This window comes from Triplophysa rosa, linkage group LG20, assembly GCF_024868665.1.
Source record: "Triplophysa rosa linkage group LG20, Trosa_1v2, whole genome shotgun sequence".
In the NCBI taxonomy this organism is placed as follows: Eukaryota; Metazoa; Chordata; class Actinopteri; order Cypriniformes; family Nemacheilidae; genus Triplophysa; species Triplophysa rosa.
The window spans coordinates 4,204,088-4,224,090 of record NC_079909.1 but is presented as its reverse complement, the minus strand read 5'-3'; the positions used below and the strand labels follow the sequence as shown (position 1 = coordinate 4,224,090).

The 20,003-nt window shown below is 37.7% G+C and overlaps 1 protein-coding gene across 4 annotated transcripts in view; it reads left to right on the top strand.

Annotated features, from left to right (window-relative positions):
- Nucleotides 1-13: 13 nt before the first annotated feature.
- LOC130571602 (band 4.1-like protein 1) overlaps nucleotides 14-20,003 on the top strand; it is a 103,410-nt gene continuing 83,420 nt past the window's right edge. For all 4 annotated transcript variants that reach the window (XM_057362720.1, XM_057362719.1, XM_057362718.1 and 1 more), the window contains exon 1: nucleotides 14-128. The gene's annotated coding sequence lies outside the window, so the exon portion shown is untranslated. The remainder of the gene's footprint in view (nucleotides 129-20,003) is intronic.

Sequence of the window (20,003 nt, the reverse complement as noted above, 5' to 3'; positions counted from 1 at the left end):
TCCCGTACGATCGGTGCTTCACCGAGAAACAGTCGACGGGATCTGGGCGGGACCGGATCGACACCAGTGCGCTGCGTTAACCACCAAACCTCCATGATCCACACCTGGACGAGCGCTTGACAGCTCAGGTAAGTGATATGATCCGCCTTATAGCGCAATGTTGAACTGCGTTTATTGATCGAAACTGGCATGCGTTTTGTAAATGATCGCCTTCTTCTGTTTTACTGTACAGAAGACATATCAGATCTAACGTTAGAATTGTTATGTCAAAGGTGAATACGGGTGCTTTTGGTTGCGGTCATTGCAATACTCATCTGATCGCAAGCAAACACTTTGTATAGTCATGCGCAACACCGCCTGGTTTCAGTTTAAGTGCGCGCACGTTATATCCGAAATGAATGCATCATCTGTTACAGCCTTTTAAACAAGTGGACATAGCCGACCACATACACATAAATAAACAATTTAGAAAATGTGGACTCAAAGAGACTTAGTACTAAAGCAATATATGACCATATTCCTTTACGCGGAAGCTTGCAGTCACATTCAGGACATCCAGTTTGCGGCTGTCATGACACAAGAAGGCGATCGCACTTGTCATAGCATTTTACAGATTTATTTTGACATATTCTGTTTAATGAATAGACCGTCAGTTCAACAGTCAGGTGCAACAGTAACATGTTTTAATGTGATGGTGGTTGATGCTTCAGTATGTCACTACATTATGCGTACATGACGCGTACAGTAGCACCTGTCCGTCTGATCAAAATGTTCTTGCCTTTTAATACATTATAAGCATCGATGCGCATTTATTTGGAATAGAACGGCTTCCCGCGTTTGCAGTATGTTTTTACAACATATTCTTTAGCCGATCACGCTTTTAAAGCTGTTATGCATTCAGACCACACGTGCTAGAGTCTAATCTACAGCTAGTGGTATGTTGAATGAATATCTCAGCGTTGAGATGAATGAAGATGAATCGGATTGTGCATATCTGTGGTGTTTCTCAGGGGATTGTATTATACTAAAGAAAACATGTTGGTGTCAGAATCTCACTGGGCTTTACTCTTTGTTTGAAATGTATGAGCATCCAATTATCAAGTGATTTGCACAAGAAAGGATAGCAGTTGCAAGGTTTTGAAGCACCTTCAATAGTTTTGTGTTGATGCTTTCCTGTGTTTTAAATGTTCTGCCAGTCCTTTCATACCTATGGGTTAAATTGTCTCTATAGCACCAGCAAGAGGGTGAAACTAGTTACTACTTTAGTTACTGGTGATTTACCAATAAAGGTTCGTAGATGGTTTGAGATGTCCACAAAAATTCACTTTTACATTCTTGTATTTTGCAATGGAAGATGCTCATTGAATGCATTTACTTGTATTTTGTCAGTATGCATGCTTCTTGGCAATCGAACCCACAACCTTGGTGTTGCTTGCGCATCTAGGTCTACTCTCTCTAGTGTGTGAGGTGGCACATGTAACATTAAAAAAAGTACATTTCTTTTCTTATACACATTATGTATTTATTTAAAATGATATGCATTATTCTTGGCAAGGCTAAAGAGTCTTTGAGAGCAAAATGCATTTTCTCGTTGCTAGCTTATTGGGTTCATCTTAAAATGGCCAAATATGGGTTGATTTATCAGCCTGGCCAATAAAATATGCCTTTCACTACTAGTTATGTAAGTCATTTCATGCTGTCTCTTATGACAGCTTTAGATTGATTCATTTTTTCATCTTCCCCCTCAGTTTGACTGCCAGTCCAAATAACATTATTCAATTCCTAGCGTTATTATAAAATTTGCATACACTTGATGTATGTGTTTCTGTCCTTGCTTGACTGTCAGAAATGTATTTCGAGTGCCTATGCAATGTATCCAGCAGATTTTACAGCCTTGGAGTGACCTAGATACATGGAAACCAATTTGAGTGTTTACGCTATTGCGCTGCATTGACGTCTCCCTCACGAACAGTTACAAACACCCAGAGGGGCTGCAAGTTCAGTCAGGCGTCATGTAGACCACAGCACTGCAAAACAAGCTCGGCAGAAACGTATTTAAGCCGTTGGGAGTGTATAGTCATTATTTATGTAGTTAACAAACTTAGGAGGTTTATTTAGTTCTTGTTAAAGTATAATTCACCCAAATGCAAGGACTGTAGCGAGGGAAGACCGTGACTCCGTCATCTACACTGTGTAAACACATTTTTGTGTTAAGAATGCACAACCTCTGCTCTCTTCTTTAATGTAACAGTAAAAATAACTGGCATGCCAAGAATGCCTGTGCCAGTTACACAGTTGTTGCAACACAACAGTTGATTGTGTTTTTCCAAATAGTTCTACAGTATTTCTTATAAAAGGCACATTTAGCTTTTTTCTTTTTCTTTAGCTGATCTTGAATTTACTTGCCAAACCTTCTGCACATACACATTTAGCTGTTACGTAGGCAGGACTTTTCCATCCTGTTAGCTTGATCATTGCGTTCGCAATGCAGCACTGTGTTGATATTTCTTCAACATTCTGGTGTAACCCCCACATCATTGTTGCATATTTGTTGTATAACGATAGGTTTTCTTTTAACTACAGACACAAGCAGAGCACAAACACATTCTGTCCATCCTGACAACAAATCAGCACTCAAATTGCATTTCATGAACCAACGATTTTACTGAAAACTGTTTCACTCTTTAATGCTGCCTTTAAAGCACTGGTATTCCCTCTGTACAAATGTATTTATTTAACTTTAAATATATATATATAAGTGTTTTGTGGTGGGTGGATGCTGATTTTCTTTGTTTGTTCGTGGCAGATGTACGACTGGGGCTTCAGTGTGCTTAATTTGAATATCAGCCCGCGCTGTGATTATTGAAGTGTTTTGTGTTTGTGCTGTGAACAACAGATATTGCTTCAGATGTTATTTAGCCACTCATTCAAATCAGAAGGCAGATTGTTTCAATGAATTGGGAGTACTCAATCACACAAGGCTGTTTTGATTATGTATGCATACTAGCGCTTTCCTTGAAATCAAAGAGCTTAGGCCTTTCCAGAGGAAACTGTTGTTGCTCAGTGGTTATCACATCCACAATATGTTTTAAATTAATAATAAAAGTACGGAATCATCTGAAAATGACAAAGAGCTTATAGGTACACTTTTGTGATCGGAACTCAGAACAATGAATAACACAGCTGCACCGGTCTGAACTAACTCTATCTGCCCATCGTCTTTCCGGGGCTCTTAAAACTACCAGCACTTCATCATGAATGACACATTTCTGTGCGCTACAATTTCATAATGATCTTTTTCTAAAATATGCCGGCCGTCATTGGTGTGAAGTGCTTTCATTTTGCTGGAGGTAAACAACTAGCTAACAATGTGATGAGGGGTGAATGCAGACGAAATGTTTGAGAGTGGATAGGATAGGGTCTTGTATCGCTCCCACATCATATTATGTAAGCTGCATTTATAACAAAGAATGGCAAAGATGCAGATGTCATGTTAATGCACACACCTTGTACTCTGCTTATGATGTTCACTCCACTCTGTGCCACTGTGAACTGAATAATGCGCTAAAAAACACAGCCTGCTGCCGTTTTCATAATAAGAGTTTTAAAGAGGACTATAAAGCGATCTCGATTTCCTCTACAGATTACATAATTACTCACAATTTTTAAGGGGGCTAAGCTAGAATTTAAGGGTGGCTAAAGCCCACCTAAAAAGAGCCTAGCGACGCCACTGATGTTAAATATACGTACTGTATAGGTATGTTAAAGCTTTCCCAATAAATTCTGTCAGAAAAGGCCTGTTCTTCCATTTGGTTGTTTTTCAATGCTTTTTGGTGATCATCACGCCTTTCATAACATATTTACAGTCTATGCTTGGAAAGAAAAGATTCATAAACTCAAAATGGCCCATAGAGAGAGAGAGAGAGAGAGAGAGAGAGAGACTTGTGAATGCAGGAGACAGTCTGACAGCTGAAGCTTGAGTGACAGCACCGTCTCTCTCTTTTCTGAATGTCAGAGCGACGGCTCACTGCTGTGTCCCTACAGAAACTGCATCTGCCTCCATGACATAGTGTGAATGTGTTGGGGATTCTTGAGAGAACTTTTATGTCTCCTAGAATGAGAATTAAATAATTTATTTCTACCCATTGAAGCAATATGAGATGAGCAAGTGTTTGTAATGGGATATACTGTATCATTATGACTGTGATTTGTCCCAAATACAAGTAAACACAGTGTGCCTATATGTAGCCATAATGGCACAATTGCGAGTGTGATATTTATTTTATACAATAGTTCAACAGAAACAGAAAATAGGTAAATAGGTAAAAACACACATCTCATTGATACTTTCTTACGGCACAAGTTACACTAAAATATCTGCTGTTTCTATATGAAGGTATTTCAGTAGCAAAACTTGAGAGCTTGTACATCTTAAATTGAAAACTTGTAAATGAAGTATTTGTACTTGTATGCTAAAATGTACACTCGCAGCCCCAATGTGAAAACCCGTAAAGTAAATATCTGAAGTTGAATGTCTAGATTTGCACCCGTAAACAATAATCACAAACCTGTGTTCTGAGTTTAAAGCTGCAGACAAATAGACCCAAATGTATAAAATGGCATTTGCAAAAATAAATCTGCATCCACACCTGTATTATTAATTTGAAAGTGTCATGTTGTAACTACTTGGAACGCCTCACATCTGCAACCAATTTTACTTACAAAATATGATTTCCAAATAAAACAGGATATTCAAAGAGAATTAAATGTACAGAGGGATGTGATTATATCTATATAGTCAGTGTGAAAACTGGGTGTTATTCAAATATGAAATATAGTTACAGAGTAATTTAAAAGGTTGGTCATAATATGATGAACGAATGCAAAGACAAACCCTTATTTTTATTTGGTGCACCCATGATTAATGCATATTCCAGTTAAGACAGGTAAAGAACAAATATTAACTGTAAAAAGTTAGTATGCCTTTTAAGACTATATAGAACCCTTATGTTTAACCCTTGCATGGTGTCTGTGGGTCCTTTTTTCAATGTTTACTAAAAACATAATGATGCTATTAATTTTTTTTTAAATCTCAGACATTTATATTTATTCAATATAAATGTTTTTCACCCTTGTTATTTTCTATTATATTTTTTCATTTAGAAAAAATCCCCAGAAAGAATAGCACCTTTTTTATAAATGTGATTAAAGAGTGGTTAATGACAAATATTACCCATATACACTTTTTTGATGCTATAGAAGAATCATAACTAAACACTAGATAGGTACATTTTCTGAAGAAAATGTGAGTGATGCTTTGTGGCAAACCGCGGAACTGGGCACTAGAGTGATAACACATTAAGCCACGAATGACTCTAACCAATCCCCTGTGTCTCAATGATGTTCTGATGCAGAGATATAGGCGTTGCTAAATGGTTGCTAGGCTAACCTGTTTGGTTGCTATGGGCGTGGCTTGGCATCTGCAATTGATAATACTCTAACCTATGAGTTTATTGAACCAACCCCCGTCTCTCTACGATGTTCCGATGCAGAGATATAGGTATTGCTAAACGGTTGCTAGGCTGACATGTTTTGTTGCTATGGGCGTGGCTTAGAAGCTTCATGATGATCCTGGGACACTGATTGGTTGCCTGAGTAAAACGAGCCCAGCCCCTTGTCTCTATGACACTGTGTTGCAAAGATATCCACCTGAACCTTTTATAATGGGAGTCTGGGATCGGTTGCTAGGTTGCTGTAAATGGTTGCTATGGGCGTGGCTTAATAGCTTCAAGATGATCCTGTGACACTGATTGGTTGTGTGAGTCAAATGAGCCCACCCCCTTGTCTCTACGACACTGTGTTGCAAAGATATCCACATGGACTTTTTATAATGGGAGTCTATGGGATCGGTTGCTAGGTTGCTGTAAATGGTTGCTATGGGCGTGGCTTAATAACTTCATAATGATCATGTCACACTGATTGGTAGCCTGAGTAAAATGAGCCCACCCCCTTGTCCCCTTGTGGTTGTACTGCTAAGATATTCAACACGGGAGGTTTTACGCCTTATATGGGCATGCTTCCTGTGATTGGGAAATTTTGGGATGCTCTTACACCCCAGGGGTACAACTTACACCCCATTGTGAGTGATGTTCTTACAGAGCCTGATAGCCTCTTCAAATCGTGTATTATTTCTATCGCACCCCCTCCACCCGATCGCTTCCAAAAGTCATCACACACCATTCCTCAATGGGTCGCTCGATTTGATGTAGTCATTCATGGGTCCAAAGCGAAAAAATAACTCGTGAATATATAGGTATCTATGTTTTGAATGGGAGTCTATGGGCGCCATTATATGTATACGGAAATTTTGGGAGGCTCTCACACCCCAGGGGTGCAACTTACACCCCATTGTGAGTGATGTTCTTATAGAGCCTGATAACCCCTTCAAATCGTGTATTTTCATGTTTCTACGATATCCTCGCTCGGAGCTACGATCCCTCAAAGTTGGGCGCAATGTTAAATCAATGGGATTTTTCGGGTGTTTTTTCGCCCCCCATCGCACCCACCCCCCTCCCCACCCGATCGCTTATAAAAGTCATAGCACACCATTCCAGAATAGGCCTGTCGATGTGATGTATTCATTCATGGGTCTACGTCAAAAGCTGCGGGACAAGTAGCATGCCAAACTTTTGGCGGAACAAGAATAATTATAAGAAGTATGTATGTTCGAATAACAATAGTTATGCTTTTTCAAAGCATCACTAATTATGTTTCACAAAAGGCTCTTTTTAGTGGAAAAAATGTGCTTTAGATAAAAGTAAGAAAGAAATGGTTCTTATATGGTTGTTTGGGGATCCAAAAATAGCTATTCTGTGGCATCATTGTGAACATCTTTTGAATGCTTGTAGCTGGGAAAATGTAAACATCTGTAAAGTATTTTATATGGCAGCGGCTATTTGCACTAAGTGTAAATAGCAATTGATGCTATTTACACTAAGTTTAAATAGTAGTAAGTTCTGTTTACACTAAGTGAAAATAGCAGCATTTAGCGATATACTATTTACACTAACCAAAAATAGCTGTAGGGCCTATTTTCTTTGGATTAAGTAGAAATTGTAGTTAGATGCTTTTTACTTATAAATAGTGGCAGATAACGTTACTATTTGCACCTCAGTATTGTTGTGCATTGAACATTATGCAATAATAACAGACAGTAAATCATTATATTTATAAAAAATATTAAAATGATGGCAGCTTATTGAGATATTAAAGCCCTATACCTACTCCTAACCTCACCTTAAACCTAAAGTTTATGAATAAAAATGAATTTTAAGTCTTAAATCAATTTTATTGAAAACAAATGCCTTTATAATCTGTAAAGTAATAAAAGAGATTAAAGAAGGTTTTCAGGGGGATTAGAACCCCCTCTCCCAAGTTGCGCTATACAGACTTTACACTTTATGCCACTTGAATCGCTGTTTGAAATGGCGTCAATCTTACACTTTCTCTATTCCAATCACATATTGGTGGGCGGAGCTAGTGTAAATAGTCTCTGCCAACAAGGCCGGCTATTTGTACTCAGTGTAAATAGACACTACGATTTTATATACATTTTTATGGCTGCATTGATTTATAAATAATGCATTGGGTCCACTTGAACTTTGAACATTGAATGTTTGATTTTTCAGCATTTTAAGTAGAAATCACCCTATGTGTGTCTGTGTGTGTCTCATATTTGTATGTGTGAAAAACGTGGGACAGCCATTTGCAACTCAAATGAAACGTGTTTGACGTGAAGCTCAGGACTCTGAGCACCTGTGGTAAGGCTGCAGGTCGCATGTGCTTATTGAATTTCTCTTCTTTTGAAAACACACCATAGACATTCGTCCTCACGGATACTGTATGCCCTCTAGATGCACTGGTACACGTACAGTCACTAAAGTGCTGTGAATGTACTGAATCAGTCATTACGTGAGTGCTTTCCAAATCTGTGGCCGAATTCATGCTTTTCTATTATGCAGGTTAGTGGAGGTAAAGGATTTTGTGTCTACGGGGATTTTGGTGGAAGTTTATGTACAGTGAAAGGAGCTGATAATGAGAGCTGCGTTTCTTTGTGATTGGAGCTCAGGCTCAGGAATGTTTTCACTGTGTTTGTTTTCATTGGAGGCCAATATGGACATCATACAGAAAGCGGGAGAGATACAGCCTACTTACTCCAAAACCTAGTGGCCTTTGTAGTGTAAGAACAGTAGGCCTATTTGCTAAAAATAGTTCTATTTAAAAAATATAAATTATAATGAATAATTATTGCACTTATTTGTTGTTTTGCCTTTATAAGTATTACACTGTTGAACACTAACACACCAAAGTTTATTCAAAATCAGTTGTATGTTTAAAAGATCACTGTTTAATGATGATATTTGTATATGTTGAAACTAGTCAAATGAGGTTCCATCTCTCTTGGCAGGATGCCTATGTAGGCAGCGAGGCAGCTGGGTTTTGTATCACAGTCTCTGTGCACTGACAGTGTGTTATGGAGAATTCCAATTGATCTCTCTGTGTGAATGCTTTGAGCCAATAGCACAGACTGTGCCTCCTACACGCTAGGTTTAGAGATTTCCAAGTATCGATTATGTCTAATGTAAGGCAGTGTTGGGAAGTGAATTACCGTAATGTTGACCAACAGCAATCATCCACATTTCCTTGTTTCAAGGGGACGCACATTGAAAACCCAGATTTTCCATTTGCTTTCAACTTAATAGAGTTTAATGCAATATGTAGGCATACTCTAAGTGCAAATCTTCCTCCCTAGATGACTAAAGATGGTTAGCCAACAAACTATTAGGGTTTTCCACATTCAAAGAGCAAAAATGTAACAAGCTTTTGTAACTAGTGTTCCTGTAGAACATTTTGCACAATGTTCACACACCTTAAGTGCACTGTAAGTAAATGTGTTATGAAATGCTGCATCCAACAAACCATGCACAAACTACTTTTTAGACACCACATAGACATCCCAACATACAGCTATAACACCTTAGCAACCACCTAGTAACATTCCAGCATCCATCCAGAACACCTTAGCATCCACTTAGTACCATTCCCCCATCCAGCCAGAACACCTTAGCAACCACCTAGTAACATTCCGGCATCCAGCAAGAACAACTTAGCAACCACCTAGTAACATTTCAGCATCCAGCCAGAACACCTTAGCAACCTCCTAGTAACATTCCAGCATCCAGCCAGAACACCTTAGCAACCACTTAGTAACATTCCAGCATCCAGCCAGAACACCTTAGCAACCACCCAGTAACATTCCAGCATCCAGCCAGAACACCTTAGCATCCACTTAGTACCATTCCCCCATCCAGCCAGAACACCTTAGCAACCACCTAGTAACATTCCGGCATCCAGCAAGAACACCTTAGCAACCATCTAGTAACATTTCAGCATCCAGCCAGAACACCTTAGCAACCACCTAGTAACATTCCAGCATCCAGCCAGAACACCTTAGCAACCACCTAGTAACATTTCAGCATCCAGCCAGAACACCTTAGCAACCACCTAGTAACATTCCAGCATCCAGCCAGAACACCTTAGCAACCACTTAGTAACATTCCAGCCTCCAGCCAGAACACCTTAGCAACCACCTAGTAACATTACAGCATCCCTCTAGAAAACCTTAGCAACCACCTAGCAACCATTTAGACCCCCCGAACCATCCAGAACATTTTATCACTCAGATCATCTGCAACCACATATAGTGCGTGTATGTCTGTGATTTATTACCTACAAACATCAAGCTTTTATTATGTTTATAAGGTATGGCTTTGTCAAGCTAACATTAAAGTTGTTAGGAGGTTAGAAGTTATGTCGCCACAGTTCACACCGAGTATGGTTGCCATTGCTATTCAGTATTCAATGGGGTCATATATTCTTATAGAAGTTTTAAATTTATCCTAGCAAAAAACTTCTTATCTTAAAAGATCATTGAGTTGTAGATAAAATGTAAAGCTGAATTGTTGTTGGTGCAAGAAACCTTAACTAACATTATACAGTATATGGACTTATGGATAAAAACAATGCTACAAAATGTTATTATTGGTTCCTTAAATTTACATATGGCGGGTTGTTGAAACACACAGTGGTGTTGTAATAAGTTATGGTATTCCATCCCTTTGGATTGACAAATACATCCGTTTCATTTGCCCTTGTGTGAGAGGGGCCTGCCAATGCAAATAAAAGCCCAACAAAGAACTCTGTTGTGGGATGTGATGAAAGGGAACACAGAGTCAGCTTATCTGATTTAATTTGGAGAAGGAAAGACTTTCCAGGATCAAGTCTGTTTGCCAAGCACAATCATAGGCAGATGGCTGATGATGGAAGACTCATTTCAGAAGCTAGGTGACAGATCAGATATCTCCATCTTCAAGCACCGTGTTGTTGCACACCTTGAGTTCACTCAGACCAGGAGGATGCAATGTTTTAAATCCATTTTAACTGTTCGAGGAGAATGCGTTTTAAAAGTATAGTTCTCTTAATACAGTTCTCACAATTACTGCAATGCAAAAGTTAAACATTGTTTTGCATAAAGCACACAGTAATACTGTTTATAGTGCCCATGGGCTGTCAAGGTCTAAAAAGGTCTAAAAAGGACCAACAACTTTCAAAAAGAGTCATTGAAGTAGTCTGTATTTACTGGTGCAGTGTATTTCTATAAGCAAGGTTGTCCAATCCTGCTGTTTGAGTGCCATGTCCTGCAAAGTTTAGCTCCAACCACAATCAAACACACCCGTACCAGCTAAACAAGGTGTTCAGGATTACCTGAAAATTACAGGTTGATGTGTTTGATGAGGGCTGGAGTTTAACTCTGCATTTACATTTACAGTACATTCATTCATTTAGCAGAAGCTTTTATCCAAAGTGACTTACAAATGAGAGACATTTCGCATTATAACGGCTCTCCTCTGAAGAAGTCTTCTATACGTGTCCTATATACAGTATCTTTTCTAATGAATTTCATCAAAATGTTGGTCAATGTTTACCAAAGAACACAAAAGCAATTGCATATGACCATGATAATGTTAAATTCGATCATGATTTCAGATCTTAGGTAGAGGAGAGTTTTGGGAGGTATTTGGTCACTGTGAAGTGAGTTGCATAAAGATTTTTTAGTTAATTCTTCATTTGTTCACTCTTAAAAAAGGTGCTTCACAGCGATGCCATAGAAGAACCATTTTCAGTCAAATGATCTTGAGTCGTATCTTTCTTATCTTTCTATAATCTAAAGAACCTTTTTAGCCACAAAGAACCTTTTGTGAAACAGAAAGGTTCTTCGGATGTTAATGGTTCTTTATGGAACCAGTTGAGACAAAAAGGTTCCTCTATGGATTTTTTTTAACACCGTGTCTACACCGGACCGCACCATGCAGAGGGTGGACAAAATTTTAAACTACAATGGGTTCTAATGCGTTTCTAACGTCTTTTGTCGTGTTGCATCGCGCCGGTCGCTTACGGTGTTGACACGGTGTAAGAGTGTTCCATGGAAAAATAAAAGCATTTTGTATGTTTGGAATATCGTAAAAAAATTAGTAAATAATTACAGGGCTTTCCTTGTCAGGTTTTCTGCAATTTATTCTCTGTTTTTCACCACTCTTTACTCTTTCAAAGTTCATTCCAGACTTTTGGGCAGATTTGTGAAGTGTGAAGTCCTGAACAAATGTTGTTGATTAGGGGACATTTGGGCACTTCGTTGTCATGGTAATTATGTGAGTTGAATAGTCGATGATGAACATGAGAGCCAATCACAATGAAGTTAAAGAACTAAAATCTTTTTACATCTTTCTTCATTTGGTATATGTTTTATCCAAATCCATTCAGTGCATTCAATGCAGAATATTTAGGATACACCTTTTGCCAGTATGAATTTCCCCTGGGGATCTATCACCCCTCAGATTCTTTTAGTGGCATCATCGTCCTAGCAACCACTTGAAACCTCTTGGCAACCGCATAGAAACATCCTAGCCACCATTCAGAAACCCTTACCAACCGCCTAGCAGTTATCAATCTACAGCCTAGATATTATTTAGAAAAAACTTATTTTAAACTATCAGGCCTGACAGATATTAACTTTGAAACTTTGCTACAAAATAAATTCACACTTCATAGTGGCTTTAGTACTTTCTTCTTTTTTACTTAGCTCATAGTTTTTCCATCCTCTGTCACGACCTTTAGATTGCTGTTTCACTCTGCTGCCTTTCTTTTTACTTGACTATTTATAGCAGGATTCAACCTGCTATCTTGGCTGTCCCTGCATCATTTTTTGGCATCTTCTTGTTGTGTACATTATGTCAGGACATTGACCTTTCTCTGCATTATAAACATCTGTAAGCAAATTCATCAGGAATGAAAGGCATCGAATAGCAGTTCAATCGGCAGAGCCTGTTTAGAATCAGAATCAGAAGAGCTTTATTGCCAAGTGTGCTTGCACACACAAGGAATTTTCTTTGGTGTTGGAAGCTTCTAGTACAGACATTCAAACACAATGACAATACAATATAATAAGATTTACAGTCTAAAAGATTCTAAATTGTGCATATATAAATAAAGACTATTTTACAGAAAATGGGGGATAATAACATATAAGAGACATTGTACAGGGTAGTATATAGTAGAATATACATATTAACAGATTGTATGTACACTTGTGCAAATGGATAATTTAGTAAGTAGAGGTAGTGTTATATACATGTATACATAAGATGTAGATATAATAAGGCACTATAGTGCACACTATAGGAGTAGTGGAAGTGGAATATTGCTCTTAAGGAGCAGTTATCTGTTTAGGAGGGAGATTGCCTGGGGGAAGAAGCTGCTTCTGTGTTCTTGTTCCATACATGATGTTGGCCAGTGCATCATGGGAAATTTAACTTTGTCCTTCAGAAGGTGAAGCATGGAGCCTCAGCCCTCCGCTGTCTCGTACCTGTGAGTCAGCACATTTTGTCCTTCTTTCCATCTTTTAATTTTTCTTTAAGCCTCACCCTTATCACCAGCTGAATAAATCTCATTTTTCCCGAGGTCTGCTGTGGGCTGCGGCATGCGATATGTTTGTAACTTGTATTCTTTCCTGCATTTCTCATTGTCTGTGCTGTGACTGCATGTTCCTGCGATAAGGAAATGGCAACATAGCCGCAGGATTACACAAAGTTGTCTTTGATGCTGAGAATTAATGAGATGTTATTATAAATTGGACAAATCTGGATCAGAACTGACTGGATGAGTCGGGTTCGAGTGCACATGATAATATTTAATATTGTGTCAACTATTTTATTTTGTTATGAATTAATATTTCAATTTATTAAGCAAAAGCATCTTGTATATAGAAATATTAATAAAAATATTAAGTAAAGTCTGTTTTTGGCACTCATTTTATACCATATTCTGCATTATATGTACAAAGTTGCATTGCCATTTTTTATGAATTGTATTATTATACTCATCAAAATATTTGAACCAGTTCCAACTTTACTCAACAAGTTATATGAAAAGCAGCTAAAGTCAGTTTAATATCATTTAAAATCAAGTGACTTGTAAAGCCAAATTGATTCAACTTAAAAATGTAAGGCAGCTTTTTTAAGTTTAATTTTTGCAGTGTATATACAGTAAACCATTGGTGTTTTTATCATATTGCTGTTGCTGTCATTTCTATAAGCAACAAGTCACTCGCTGCCAGCTGTAAAAGCGGATTTGAGTGACTTATTGCTTTATTATACCTTGTATCCAAATGGAATTTTCTGTAAACATGTATTATGGTGTCTTCGTGTTGCTTTTCTGTGAAATTGCACAATGTTTTCTGTATGAGAGACGCAGGCAGAAAGTTTTAAAGTGACTCACTGATAATTACTATCCCAAGAGAATCCGTCTTAGCACTTTTCTGCCACAGAGGTTTGTTAGCAAAGCTTCAAAGGTCCCTCTCACAGATCTATATACTGCAACAACACGGTCTAAAACGTCCCAGACTGAATTATTGTCATGAAGATAAAGGAATGCTCAGATGAACTGGGAGACTTTGATTATAACCCAGTGTTTCAGCATTTAGGATAGACTCCCATGTGGCCTCTGTGCTGTTCTCTCTCTGCACTGTCTGTCAATATTATATCTTGACTCCTCGCCATTTTGGTGTAATTGAATAAACGTCATAAAACGGATTTGCTTTCATTTTAGTTCCCATGAACAGTGCCCTGGAGTTGAGGAGAGACCATTTTTGATGGGAATATGATCAAATATGAGCAGCGTTTGGCTTTTGAGAGACACAAGACTACTCCCTTAGCCCTCAGGGATTGTACCACAATTTCCAAACAGGCCAGACTGGTTTCTCGCTGGGTGTAGTGCACTGTCATTCCTTCTCTTAGCTTAGACAAGGATCGGATGGGATTTTTCACATTATAGGCCTACATATGATTTAATTCATAGTGCATTTGCATTCAAACCTAACTCACAAACTTTAATATAACACCATTACTGATAATAACCTACATGACTTCAGCAATGGCAGATTATGTGCTCTTTAATGATGCTGTAATTATGTTCCTGACAGATGTGTTATCATCTTTGCGCAGTAAATGAATACTCTGTTAAATTTTAGTGAATTCTATTATATCTTTCCCAGGGTTGGGAATCATAAGTATAGACAATAATATTAACAGTTAGTACGACTACATCCCATGAAAATATTGACACACCCTATCACTTCGAATAGAACAGTCCACAAACTTTCATCTTACAAACTTAAAAAAGTTTCACCAATATGCATCGCTTTGAAAAAATGTATTTGAAAAAATAACATCTCTCGTCGTCTGTTTCTGCTATCAATATGTATGTAAAGCTGCTTTGCAACAATGCAGAATTGTGATTTTTTTTATTGAACTGGTGTAATGTAAAATCAGTGTTATTGTTTTCTATACTTAAAACCATCTTTTACCCAAATCTTCCTTTGAACACAAACATCGACATGCCACCATATTTGAATTTACTCATATTTTACATTTATGCACTTGGCAGACGCTTTTATCCAAAGTGACTTACAGTGCATTTTAGTCTATATGTCTTTCATCAGTGTGTGTTTCCTGGGATCGAACCCACAACTTTGCGCTGTTGATCAGTAGCAAACACCGTTGAAAATGATTTCAACACTATTTTTTAAGTGTCTAAGAACAACTTCTCAGTTCGCAGCCCTAATCTTATTATAAATCATTGTAACCATATTCATCATCATATGTTATAATCCTTCATGACTTCACCTTTAAAGAGCATAATGCACTGTGGTAACTGAGGTGACCATTTATTTACAAAAAGCCTAATGCTGATCACAATCAATGTAATGCGTTAAGAATGCCTTTATGATCTGTTATAATACACAGGAGGCAAACAAAGCGCCACTCAATATTTTGACAAGGCTTTACCTCAGAAATATAGCCCGTATTTTGCCGAGAACACACCCTCAGCTCCTCCTTCATTTTGACAGGGTGAGAACAGTGAAACGTGTTACTTAAACTGAATCCACCCACTGCAATACCTGAAAAACAGCTTCACTAGACTTCAGGCTGATTTGAATATCATTTGGTTCAGTCTGCTTGCTGTGTTTTTGTCTCTGCTATGTGTCCTTTCAAAGGACTCACCCAGGGTGTTACAAAAGCTAAAGGCTTTACTGCCATGCAATAGTTTTTTGCCACAATTATGAATCACATTTTAGACTCGAGGTTCATTAAAGGTGATTAAGGGAAAGCTATCGTTTATAACCACAAACCTGACCTGTCAAGACTTTTACACGGTAGATCTCCCTTAAAACACACACAGAAAGATCAAACAGTGCTTAGCAGCAATGCTCTTTTAAAATTCAATGTCAGCATGATGGCTGTCACGGTTGTTTTACACGGTTAAACCAAACCCTCATTCAGCAATTACACCTGCATGTTTGCTCATAGAAGAATATGCACCTCTGTGCTCAATGCCATGACATCACCAGCACGCTCACACTCACGCACGCACGCGCAGGCAGGCACGTGTTTTTGCACGTGCTCCTCAGCATGCAAATATGCCTTTTGGGCTGTGTGCTCTCTCTCCTGCGTAACGCTGCAGTAAGCAACCCCTGCTGGCGATTAATGCCTTCATTTTTAATTGGAAATTCGCAGGAATCTGTAATCTGGTGACAGCGCTGTGTAAATTCTCTTTCAGCATTTACATCATTCACAAGACAATATCTATACCACGCTGTTGTAAAACACTGCAGCCGCATTCTTATTTTGACATTTTACTTGGTTTATCTTCAGATTCGACGATCCTCATTTGAGGCCATTGGAATTGCACCTGTGTTTGCATATTCTCTATTACGTAATGCCTCAAGTTGTTATGTTGCTTTGCAACTACAGATTTACCAGCCTAGAGTTAATATAATGAAGTATAACGGAGTACAGTAATGGATGTACGGTGGTGTATTGCTGCCACTTGTCCAGCACGCGCGTTCTCTGTTCTGCAAAGCCACACTCTGGCATCATTAAAACATTAACGGTTATTTCGTTTTACCTCACTGCATGATATTACTTTAGCGGTTTATTAATATTCTTTTATTTTCTTTATACCTCACAGATGTGAGAGTAAACATATATTTGAATGATTTTCGATCGATTTGGCGCGTTTAAATGAACGGACCCTGATGTTTGCGAGTGTGACTGAAGAAGCTTTTGATAGTTGTATCTAAAAAACGGACATCCTGCTAAACTTATGGTAAGACAAGAATATAATATTAAGCTTAAAGATAATATTTATTCATCTCCGTCAGAAATATCTGCTTTGAATCATCTACATTGTGTTGATGTCTTTGGTTATTTATGTCATTCACTTCAGTATCTGAATAAAGTGATGTACAGTGCTGTGCTAAGTTTTATTAAGCGTCATATTTTGTATAATAGGCTACATTTAACTAGAAAATTATTTAAATTATGCATAAAATTGAATCTTTAATGCACAGGTTAAATCACAAATTAATTGAATCCTCCATGCGAGGGACGATGTGTTTAAATACAATTATAAAAAACTATTTTAACTGTTTGGTTGTTGGTTGCTGCGACGAATATGGTCCGTTCCATTTACGTCTTCAGGAGATCATCATCAAGTCCTAGCAATGTCCAATGTTACATCATCCCGACGAATTTGGGAATCACAAAGTTAAATCGCTGGAACGTTATTTGGTACTTCGTGGCAACGAATGTGGTCCGGTCATCACTGTGGTAGCTGAGCGGACCCATTGGTGGCATTATTCCTTGTTGATGAACTAGACCGTTATGGGAAGCTTCTTGGATATAAACTACTACATCTGAAATGTATTCAGGCTGGATTTGTTGTCAGTCAAACATGTATGAAATATTCTGGATCCGTAAGTGCAACTCAGAAGAGAAATCGCTGTCTTGATTTTGGCTACACTGTAAAAAAGAAATTTCGTAAAAAACGGATAAAGTACTGGCAGAAAATTACCAGTACATTTTCCTTTATTTTATGGACATTTACGTTAATGCTAAAATGCAATTTAATGCAGTGCAAAATGTAAAATACAGGTTAAAAAACAGTCAAATGAGTACAGAAAATATATTAATACAGTAGGCCTATATTGTGCCCTATTATATACAGATTTTTTAGAGTGTACCGTACAGCGGGCCGTAGCTCGAAAACATGGCATTTTACCATATGTCCATCTAGAAAACATGTTGCTTTCACGTAATAGGTTAATGTGTAATTATTATGAGAGGTCATATTATCCCTTTATTACAAGAAAATTATTTCGTTTTAACGACATATTATCTCATTTTAACAACATATTATCTCGTTTTAAGGACTTAATTGAGTGGAAAAAATAAAATGTAAGTGGCAGCAATACGCCACCGTATGGATGAAGTATTGTTTACTCCTTTAAAATGTAAATACATTGGTGTCTGTAATAGTTGGTTATCTACACTGCTCTCTGGAATACTTGATTCTTGAATACTTGATTGGTCAGTCGTGACACTCTGAAGCTTGTTATTCCCGGAGAACAATCTCTGACACTCTGGGTACTCCGAGTTATCTTGACCGATGTAGTTTACTTACTTATAAAACATGCACAATTAATAACATGTAAGAATTTATATATTAAATAATTATTACAATGATTAACCAAGATTGCATGTTTGTCTTATTTGAACTTTGTGCCTTGCCTTAAAGCCACTATAGGCTTTTAATGGGATTACATTTGTTACAGATGAAATAGCTCAAAACAACATTTTGTGTCTAATTATTTACTCATGTGCCAAGTAGCCGTGTAAACAGTGAGATGAAATACATATATACACACAATCAGGGTGATACAACACCCCTCCTTTCTGTCAGGATTTATGTATGTATGTTATCCCTTACATATCACTGTGATTTAAGTGATATTTAAGTGATCTATATATAACAGGGCCTGTGTTGTTCAATAGGTCTGAAGGTACAGTGCACCTACATACACTGCAAATATTTTTACGCTGAAGTTACTTAAAATATAGTGCATAATTTTTGCATTTTAAGCAGCATTAGTAGGCATTTCTTAAATTTTTGAGTAACCCTAACCCCATTCCCAGCAAGAGATTTTGCTTAATTTTTTTTGTTGGTTGGTGTGACTCATGGTCTTGTTTTGTGGTCGATGTCGGACAACAGAGGAATAAAGTTAATTATGCCATTACTACTTTTCCCTGGTTGTTCGTCTGTTGTCTGTTGTTGATCTCGGAATGTGACCGGGTTGGACCTGCACGGTTTCGGCGGGTGGGGCTTCCTGGGTCGCGGCTCGTGGGCTCTCCCTGTTCTTCGTGGACGTTGCTCGGTGGCTTTGGTCGGGGTCACTGAGTGCAGCTATGACAGGTCAGAGGAGATCTGCCCTCCCGGCTGAGCCTGGTTTCTCCCGAGGTTTTTTTTTTCTCCATTATTCAGCATTGGAGTTTGGGTTCCTCGCCACAGCAGAGCAGTGCAGTGTTGGCTTGCTCACCGGGAGACTGCGTTTATTTATTCATTTATTTATTAGATATTATTTATTATAATGATCTTGCTTGGTCTATAAACACCATGCACTGTGCTGTGTTTTACCTTTCTGTGTTTTTATTATATGCTCCTGTAAAGCTGCTTTGGAACAATGCACATTGTGAAAAGCGCTATATAAATAAAATTGAATTGAATTGAATTGAACTCATAATTTTAAGTTGTTTTTACTAACACATTTTTGTTATTTCTACCAAAAAAGTCTCATTTAGATTAATAATTTAAAATAACCTAAAATACAGAAACAATGGACAGTGAAATGTTGAAAGCTTTATTTTATTGCTGAATGAATTTAAACATGAAACATCCAGCTGGTCAGAAATGTAAATTTCATTGTACAACAAAAAAAATAAACATTACTAAACAACAGACATTCTGACAACATGATAACAACAGTACCCATCATCATGGTTTTTAATATTTGTGGTGTTGTATGCATGAGTGCAGTGTAGAGTTGTGTTATTTCTATAATGTTTGTGTGTGGTCTTGAGTCCGGTGTTGAGCTGAATATGGAGATCAGGAGGATCTGGAGACCCCCCTCTGGTTATTACTTGCTCTGCAAGGTTTATTAACTTCACCATTATTGTCCTGAAACAAAACAATATGATATTAATGTATAATATAATAGTATAAAATATACATACTGAAAATTAAAAGAATGTAAAAAAAGCTATGAAAAGAAACAACAATGTGAAGAATCAATATGAACTGTTATGTTAAACACACATCATGTGGATTCTCTATAAGTTCCTCACTTTGAAAGTCAGGTGTCCCAAGATTTTCTTTAACATTCATCCAGGAATTGTTTTTACTAAAATATAAAACAAAGATATTAAAGTCACATAATGGAGTTTTACCAGAACTTGACAACACTGCCATAGAGTAATGTCACACTAACAAAA